The sequence below is a fragment of the Pezoporus wallicus genome, unplaced genomic scaffold (assembly GCF_028554395.1).
Source record: "Pezoporus wallicus isolate ANWC-B61680 ecotype Strahan unplaced genomic scaffold, APGP_CSIRO_Pwel_v1 contig_818, whole genome shotgun sequence".
NCBI classification, from domain to species: domain Eukaryota; kingdom Metazoa; phylum Chordata; class Aves; order Psittaciformes; family Psittacidae; genus Pezoporus; species Pezoporus wallicus.
Window position 1 is genome coordinate 5,530,564 of NW_026636248.1, and position 8,670 is coordinate 5,539,233.

Sequence of the window (8,670 nt, forward strand, 5' to 3'; positions counted from 1 at the left end):
CATATTGAAATACTCTTCTTTCCTTTTTCAGGCAGAAAAACTGCAGTGCATTTGCTCTTTCCTCATACGTGATGTTCTCCAAGCCCCCTGTCCGCCCCACAGCTGTATTCAACCCCCAGTGTCTGACTGGGGTACAGTGCTTCTCAGGGTGCCATACCCTAAAACCAACTCATCTTCAGTGGCAGCTCTGCCCCTGCAGGGTAAAGGAAAAGGGACTCTGACCGCACCTTGCCAGCCGTATCCTTGTTTGTACATCACAGGAGGACATTTGCCTTTGTCTCAGAAACGCGGTGCTCCCAGGCTTTAGCTCACAAGCCAGGCTGTCCAGCCATCTGCCAGCCAGGCTATTGCCCAGCTGGATTGGGTTTGTCCTTCATTCCTGCCTGATAGCACCATCTCATATGAACTTGTCTCTGTTCTGAATTGCACCCTCTATTTCCCCCTATTCCATCCTGTGGGGTGGGTGTGCAGACCAGCCTGGTGTCCCTGGTGTCCCTGCTGCCCTCAGCAGCACCATCAACAATGCTGAACAGTGCCAGCCTTGACACCAGCCTGCTCCATTGTTCCTGGTACATCTCACCACCGCACCCACTGCCACTCGCCCTCTTGCTACGGTTTTCCAGCAAGCTTTGTGTCACCCTCTCATAAATCCCTCTCTTGAGCTTACTTATGATGGGAATGACATCAGAGATGCTGTCAGAACACTGAGAAGCCAAGATACATGACATTGGCTGCCTCTCTCCTTTCTGTAAGCCTGGTGGATGGCTGGAAAAGAAAATAAATTTGCTTTTGCTCATTTAGCGCTCATTTCTTTCATCACCAAGTGTGAGCTAATCCATTTGATTATTTGCTCCAATATTTTCCTGGGCACTAAAATTAAGTTGAACGGTTTTCTTCTTTCTCCCCAGTTTCAAAGGCAGCCACCCTATTTGTCCTTCTTGACTGTGACAGTTCGACTCATTCTCCATCAAATCTTATGGACAAGTAACTACTTGTGGCCCAGAGGTGTCATTAGCCAGGTCTTTGAGTATCTGAGGTTGAGGTATAGCTGCCAATTTGCAAATAAGTCTGCATCAAGGCCTTCCCCTTCCCTTTCTTATTAGAGGCACCTATCTCACCCTTTGGTGCAGTTGGTATTTGCATTATCCACCCGCATGGAACTGGTGTTCTGGGGGAGAGAAGTAAGAAACTAAAAGGCATTAAAAGCTTCTCCTACAGAAAGGAAAACAATGAAAGCTTCCTTATAGTAGAGACCCACAGAAGGATACCTGGGCTTCCTTATGCTCCTTGCTAATCCCACTTTGGTTTACACCTCACCCCTTTATTGCCCCTGCATGCCAGGACAATTCTTTGTATGCGCTGCCTTGTTGGCTTGCCAAGTCTCTTCCTGGGCACTTCTCTGGTGCCAGGATGGAAGATAGCAACAATTAAGGAATAAAAGGCGCAGTTTTTAGAGAGAAAATAAGTGAATCATATGCTGTGACCTGTCACTAGAAATAAAATAAAGCAATAAACCATGGGGTTTCATGGAAGCAGCACAGCCCACAGAGCCAGCACAGCAGGTACATGCATCCACAGATCCGCACAAAGGTGGTCATCCCAGGCACACAGTGGCCACCCTTGCTCACAGGACCGACAAGGCTGATTTGTTACAATGATGTTTGCGCTGAAAGGAGGTGCCTCAGAATGAAAAATGTTCTTCTATGGCAGCATAAATCAACCATAAGGAAATTCAGCACTCAGGCACAAAATTAATACTTGGAGCTGTTGTGATGTTTTGAACTGCTGAGCAGGGACATTCCTGAGGCAGCACACGGAAAGGTTGGGAGTGGGTAGCAGGAGTGACAACATATAGGTATTTGGCATTATAACATCACAGATAGAATGCTTTGGATTGGGAAGCCCATAAAGATCATTTAGTTCCATCCCCCCTGCCATGGGAAGGGACACCTCCCACCAGACCAGGTTTTCATCTTTGGAAAAAGCTAGTGACTGCTCTTTGCCACTTACCCACCCATTTCTTTCTTCTCTTTGGCTGACAAAAACCCCCAACCAACCATGTTTTGTTAATAACAAGGAAAAATGGCTCTTTGCTGATGGAGCTGCAGCTACTCGTCCCCAGATGTGCCATCAGCAGCTCCTCTCAGGAGACCTATGCTTGATTAAACTGAACCCTGACTTCTGAAACACTGGAGCAAGGGCTGTTGTAGGGCTTCATCTAATACAACCATGGCTTATTTTTTATTGCTCCTCATCTGTTTTTCCTGATATTGATAAGGCCAGAGAGCACCTTGGCTCTCAGCAGTACAAGGAGAACCAAGCGTCGACTGACCTTACTGAGGTGCCTGTCACATAAAAACCTTTCTGCCTTCTGCAGTCCTACCCACACCTCCTTTTCTCTCTCCTTCATGAATATTTATGGTGGCAAAACTAGATATACTCTGAATTAGTATGGGATTTTAAAATCTTGCAGTGAGCAATTCCATATGGAATGAAGTTCCTCTGCAATTCTTCTGTATATTTATGTGAATAAAATTTGTGCATGTGCAGTTCCCAGGGTGAAATCTGTGTATTTTTTAGGAGGGGATAGAAAATTTGTGTGAACCATACACTTTAATCCCCAGACATTGCTAGTTTCCTCTCAGCTGTAGACTGGTGATAGCATCCTGCCACTCAGTTTGTATTTTCCTTTGCCCACAGTGTTGTCTCTGATTTACATTCCTCTTTTGTACCTCATTTTTCATTCCTTATACCAAAGGTCACTGTTTTGTCACGAGACAGTGCCTTCCTCAAAACGCGTCAATAATAGAAGAAAACGGAGAAGCCAGTCAATGCCACGGTAGGCGAAAGGTAGGGTAAAGTAGGTTAGGCAGTTAACATTCATCAAATATTTAATGAGTGGTACAAACAGAGGCCAGCTGTATGTGATCTTGATATGTTTTCACTTTGTGCAACTTGGTTAGTCCATCGCGCAAGTCCCTGCAGAGCACCCCAGGACTTACCCATGGTCCTGACCTACATTCTGCACAGTGTGTGTGCCTGTCTTTCCCCAGACAGCAAAGCCAGGTTTTGAAGAGGGATTCACTCCCATTTCAAGGCTCCTGCAGCCATGCACAAGCAGAAACCCAGCAGTCGGCTCCCACTTGCTTTCACTGTGCTCAGGGCTGGTGCATGTGCTGCTGTTGTAGCTGAACGTTCATAAGCTCTTAGTGTAAAATGGTCTGTGTGTTTATACTCATATCACCCTTTCCTTATATTTTTTCCTCTTGTAGCACACACTGCTCTGGGAGAAGCCAGTGTTTCCCAGGGTAAGATCAAATGAGCCAGCGTAATTCTTCTAAGCCACAGTGCTGGAGGGTTGGCTTTGGTTGGGTTTGTTTTCATTGGGCTTTTTCCCCCAGAGCACCAGGAAACATGTTAAGAAAATGCTCTATAAAGGCCAAGGAATGGGCTATCAGTTCAAAAAGGCTTGAACATTTCTAGGGAGGTGAAGCCAGCAGGCACTGCATCACACCAGGCTTTGTCATGCCGCTCCCTGCAAGACTCAGCGCGCTCCAGGCTTCCTGTGCCTCCACACTGGGGTCTCTGCGTTGCCCATACAGACAGGAACAGGTCTCTTTTTACACTGGGCTGTGTTACAGTACAAAGGTATGTGCCTGTCCTGAACCCATTGACACAAAACAAACCGACTGCCTTGCCACATCCCTTAAACAGCACAGTGTGCCATTTCCACTGCTGGGCTTTTCCCCCAGCATCCTAGGTGTAGGTGTGCCACTTTAATCGATGACTGCTTGCTGGCACATGGCTTCCTCTTTCCTTACAGCAACGCTGGGGCTCCCAAGGCCTCCCACAGTTTGTTTTCATGCCCCTACTCCCCCTTCATAGAGCTGCCTCCCAGGAGCCCGCACACCTTTTGACTCCTGCAGCTCAGATTCGCAGGGTCTTGCACAACAAAGTGTGTCCCTTTGCTTTCATTTTCATTTATCAGGATCCCTATGCACTGCAGCTCTCTGCCAGGCAGTTCCCTACATGTAGGGCAGATTACGAAAACATGAGGCACTGGGGTAAGCAGTGAGGCACAGCTCAGAAACATGCTCTGATTTGCTAAAATTGCCTGGTGAAGCTTAGAGCCACAACTTCAGGCACTTGTGAAGCACATAACAAAAGTAGCACCTTTAGGCAAACGTAACCCTAATTCATCCACTCACTAATTAAAAGGGCAAATTTAAGGGAAAAGATTAATCCCTGTCCATAGAAGACTGTCTTTTCTCTTTTACTTCAGGCTATGAGTATCAATACAGTTAAACATTTATCAGTGCTTGCGCAAGCACAGGCAGAGCAGGAGAGCTGAGCAGAGGCAAAGCTTCTTGAAACAGAAGCCGAAGCACACTGACACTGGCAAGAAGACACAGGGTTCGAAGGAAATGAAGATGAGTGAGATTGTGAAACTGGGATGCCTGTGCTTGCAAATTACTTGTAATGGGTCCAGAAATGACTTGTCTAGTGCTGTTGTTTTACCTTTTACCTACCACTAGGTATGCAGCTGAACTCACTAAAGGGATGTATCGAGCCATATAATTTGTTTACAGCTAGTTATTTTCCATTATAATAACAATAGCATGATACATGCAAAAGCACGCTGCCATTTTGGCGGTAGTATGCAGGCGTGCCTTCTGACGGCAGCATATTGCTTGTCGAGAGCCCGGTTGCAAAACACTGTTTAGGACTATTAGCAGTAATTTTGGGGGCAGCCTGGGATGCACAAGTCCTCCCTTTACCCCACACAAACACGCAATTTAAACTTGTTTCCTTCCTTAATTGCGGGTGAGCAAAGCGCAGGCGCTTTTCTTTCCATCTGGGTCATTTAGGGTTTGAAAATAAGAAAATGAGGGAGACGAGGAATTATAACCTGAGGGTTTTTACCTGCTTCCACATACACGGTAGCCACGCAACAAGAGCTGACTGAAAGCAGTTTTCTAACCTCTCAATCCCAGTTGTAACACATGCAGTTGTGTACCTTCTTCTGCAGCAGGAGTGAGGCTTCCTGCTCCCAGCAGAACATGACCCGGTGTGCAGGGATGACAAAGGTGGTGAATCAGCTCAAAGAAAGGGACAAAAAGGAAAACAAGAATGGCATTACTGGCTGAACCTCAGGTGCTCACGGGAACTGGACCTGCCCGAGGCAGAGTGAGGATCTGGACTGGTACAATGTAAATCCTGGTAACATCCTCCTCCGACATTTGTGCTTCTAAAAACCAATCAGACAGCAGCCTCTGGAAAGGGTTTTGTGATGTATTTTAAGAAAAGATAAACAAAAAATGCAGGGAAGTAAAACCAATTCAAAGCTGTTACAAAATACACAGAAAACTCTTCCGACCAGCTGCAGTGAGTATGGTCAGGTTCTGACTGAGGGGCATAAACACTCTTTTATGGAACAGAAACATTTTCCTGGTAATTTATTATTCCCTGTGCTTGTCATGAAGCACAGAGCAACTGTCAGTAATGTGCCCTGTGAACACAAATATACCTCTGATAACATCTTCTATCACAAAATTTTGCCTTTCAAATGCTCCTCACTGCAGCGAGCACCGTGTTTACCAAGAAACAGAAGATATAAAGAGAACAGGTTCTGTTTGGCACAGTAATTTATCTAGAGCAATTATTTTGTGGTTATGGAAAAACCCATGCTGTTTTCACTTGTATGTCTTGAGAGGAATTCTTTCTCGCCAAGACAATTTATGAAAAGCTCCTGCTGTCCTATAAAACCATGATGTATGCTTAATTTAATCAAAGAGAGCTGGTATAAAATGCATAGACTGCAAACAAGAGGTGAAATCTCATGACTCCATGTGAACCCTCTCTTGTGATGGAGCATTGGTATGAATTCGGTATTTACTGCGGTATTGCGTAAGTCCTGACACACATTTTCAATTAATGTTATATGCACCAGTGTCATGCTATAGCTCCAGGGGCAAATAAACCTCATATCACAACAGTGGACTTCCCCATCTTCATGAACCTAACCTCCTTAGCAGGGCATTTGGTGGCTGAAGGCTTCACTTGAGAGTATGACCTCTTTCTTGTCCATTTTCCCCACCTGACTCCAATGCCAAGCTCTCCCTGGCTTCCACGTATGGCAGAGATCATCTTCTGCATTTCCTGGAGTAGGCAGTAACTCGGGTCTCTGTAGTAACACTGCCTTTGTTTTGTTGGTGTGTGGGGTTTCTTTTAGTGATAGGACAAGGGGAAATGGGTTCAAACTTACTTACATAGGGGAGGTTTAGGTTGTAAGGAAGAACTTTATTGTGAGGATGATGAGGCACTGGCACAGGTTGCCCAGAGAAGCTGTGGCTGCCCCATCCCGGGCAGCGTTCAAGGTCAGGTTGGACAGGGCTTTGAGCAACCTGGTATAGTGGGAGGTGTCCCTGCCCATGGCAGGGGGTTGGAACTGGGTGAGCTTTAAGGTCCCTTCCAACCCAAACCATTCTGTGATTTTGTATCACCAAATCTATGTTTGCCACCAGTGCTGCCTTGCAGGGGTGTTTCTGCAGCAAGAGGCTGAACACTGACTGAGGCATCTGTGGTGCATTTGCTATAAACCTTGCAACATCTGTCATGCAGAGAGAAATGTTATGTCTTCAGTCCTCCTAGTCTGGCCTCATGGGGCTCCCAGCTGAATCTAGGTGGCTGTCCCCTAGAAGAGAGTTTACTGGGGACACATCAGAAGATGGCAGCATCATCTGTGTCCCTGAAATAATCAAGACACTGTGACTGCAAGGGATTTACAGCAATGGGAAAAGATTCCAAACCAGAGCTCACCAGGGTACCTCTAAAATGCCCCTCTTTCTACAAGCCAGATAAATAGGAGCAGCTGATGTGTTTTAGTTATGTCACGCACTTCACCCCCCACCCCCTTTTTTTCCCCTAGGATGTGCTCTTGTGGTGGCATGAGTGGCCCTGGATGTGTCTGATATATCTTGGGGAAGCAAAGGGTTTAAAAGTTTTCCCCTGGCTATTCAAAGTGGTAAATTTAAGCCTCACTGTGACCACATGTGCAAACGTGCTTTATTGAGCTGTCACCATCACCTGATGCACTTAGCTGGGGTTCTGCTGTTGCTTTGACTATTTTTCACCTGTTGCTCACAGCTGGGGTCTCTGTGAAAGGCTATCAGACACCTTGCACCTTCCACTGTAGCAAACACCATGTGTTAGTCCAGCATGGTTATTTGTGTTCCCTCAATTACACCAAGCACATTAACCTTGAAGCAAACCAAATCAAGATGTTGTCATCTATGTCGGGACAGTTTCAGGGTGGAAGAAATGGGGTGTGCATGTAATGTATGAAGTTCCCAGTGCCTAGAGCATGCTTCATTACCTGAGATCAATTAGTTTGTTTCTTGATCTCCAGTACAGGATCCAGCTGTTGTGTAACTCTGGAAAAACCTTCTGTTGTTACACAATATGATTTGGTGTCACCTCCATCTGCAATACAACTGTGCAATCAAAGCTGCATTGCAAGCACAAGCCTATTTGTACACCATACGTAACTTCTCCCTGCCCAACTGTGTACAGATACACCAAACACCACTTGCTTGTTTGGGCAAATGGAACAATCCTCCTTTCCCTGCACAGCATGAGGAAAATGAGGTCAGAAACTGAAGGAGGCCTGTGACCTCCTTGATTTTGTATTTGAACTGCATGGATGGATGCCATTTTACACACAGGAAAGGTGGCCAGCCCTTGCCCTGCAGTACTGAAACCCTACATGTCCTGTGCCCAGAATGAGTCTTGCAAAAGAAACATAAATTGCCTGTCAGGTCTGCAACTACTGGGCTGGCTCTGCTTTCCACTCCTAACTTTTCCACACGGGTTTCATAAACCCTGGGTCATTCACATCATGTCACATCAAAGAGCAGGAGAAAACCTGCTCCTGCTGCCCTCACACATGCAGTGGAGCTAGGGTCATAGGAGGGATAAGGAAGTGAGCCAGACACCACTGTACAAAAGCACATGGAGGTCACAGCTGCCAGGCTGTGGGACTGAGTAAGTGGCAACTTCACTGTGGCCATGGGAACACACAGTCTGATATTATGAGGGGTCTTCTATTCTAATCAAGCTTAGCTCAACACTCTTTTATTTGCTGAAAAGAAGAAGGGGACACCTAGTTTCCATGCCTCCTACCATGCTTGTTGTGGATGTGCATACAAGGATGCAGAGCTGTGCAGGGAGCAGGGCTCTGTGTCATTAACAGTGATATCGCACTTTACAGCCACAGACCTCCAGCTGTGGCCAGCAATGCTGGACACAGCCAAACGAGCACATTGCAACTCAACTCTTTGTAATGTCCCTTGGAGAAGAGCAATAAAGTTCAGAGCTCATCATTTTACAAACACGTAGGGACCAGTCCTCATCCCAGAGCTTTTGCAGCACCCTGAAGATGAGCAGGCACCAATAAAAGAGAGAAAGCTGAACAAATAGGCCTTAAACTGTACTTATGTCCTCAGTTCATGCTGAAGTGAGAAGGCAGAGCAAAGCAGGAGATGGTCACACTGCAGTCTGAATGGTGGTAGAGAAGACCAGAATCCTGAAGTCTCTCGAGGCCCAGCCTTATGCTCTTTCTTCCTAAATTTGTGCCAGAATACTTCATCTCCAAGAAGCTTATGCTAATAT